The sequence below is a fragment of the Brachycentrus maculatus genome, unplaced genomic scaffold (assembly GCF_059751285.1).
Source record: "Brachycentrus maculatus isolate JH-2025_06_01 unplaced genomic scaffold, ASM5975128v1 h1tg002349l, whole genome shotgun sequence".
Classification (NCBI taxonomy): Eukaryota; Metazoa; Arthropoda; class Insecta; order Trichoptera; family Brachycentridae; genus Brachycentrus; species Brachycentrus maculatus.
In genome coordinates, this window is record NW_028282837.1 from 21,811 (window position 1) to 23,264 (window position 1,454).

The following is a 1,454-nucleotide window of genomic DNA, read 5'->3' on the forward strand; positions in this document are numbered from 1 at the left end:
CTTATTGTGTATTTGCTCGGAGCTGGCAGATTTGTATCTGACGCGTTGTTTACTTACTACGCTTCTTTCGCGAAGACCTTCAGAAATTGCTACTTTGAGCATTTAGAATAAATTTATGAGGCTTGTTTTAAGTCCGAAGAGCCAGCCCCCAAGACAGTTTCCTCTTAAAGCTGCAATTTAGCTCCCTTAATATGCGACTTCTTTTTAAGATACTATTTACCAATCGAAGGTAAAGACGACTAAGATTACAAATCTATCATGGAGCTCTTATCTTTCGATTTCAGCAAATGGATGCACAAAAACAAACTGACCATTGTAAACGTAAGCCTCAAGAAAGATTATCGCATATCTCGCAGGAACATTATCTAGCCAAAGAAAAAGAAATAAATTTCACGCAAGAAAACAGATAATCTCGAAAACCCAGATATGCACGACGATCTATCGGAGGAGGAGTCTTAAAATTAGCATGATGAAGAGGAAAACTAAAAGTAAATGGAAAGGGAAGCGTCAATTGAGCCTCATCCTATCCCTGTTCCGATTCCTCAAGTTAAAGCAGGTGCGCGAAGAGGAAGGAAGAAAAAATAGAAATCTTTAACCAAGAAGAATTAGCCACTTTTGCACGAGAGTCACATCAAAACTGAGCAAAAGCCATAGTAGTAATAAAATAGGGCAGCCAATAAGAGCTAAATAGCCGATTAGCAGGAGCATTAAAAGTAGGATGAGCTCTAAGACCAAAAGAATATCGAATAAGCAGAAATATCCCCAAACATCAGCGAAAATAGAAGCGAAAACTCCTTAGACGTTCAGGAAAATATAATTGCCATGATCAAATAGAATGAACAGTAACAGAAATTAATTGAGAATGACCCGAATATGTGTGACCCGCAAAACGATGATGTTCAAAAAGTGGAATGAGTTTGATTTATTATAGATTTGCTATGTGATTTATTATTATGGAGGTGCAGTTTTATTATATAGGCATAAAATCCCAAAATGAAATGAAATAAAATATTCCAGATATGACATAACTAAATGAAACATAATACCGAGATTATTGAATGATATTTAAATAATATTATTCTGACGATTTGGCGCCGTTATTATGCCACCAAAGCAATCGAAGACTCATAACCCCCTTGCTCCTCTTCCCAAATCTAAATCTGGCTTGAAAAATGGCACTGGCAGATCAAAATCTGGACTCAACAAGAACATTGAGGACTTGATTAATCATCATTCGTAATCTGAGTAATAGAAAATTAAACCCAAGATGAAAAGACTCCGAAAAATGAACAAAGAAGTATCCTAATCTGAAGAATAGAAATTCATCGAGCAACAGCCGTTGGAGGATGAGGAATCATGGAAGAGCAGAGATGAGTAAGACTTAATCCATGAAGATGAAGAGTAATAGTACTCGAAGTACGCCTTAGCCGATGATAACGACATTAAAGCTGGGC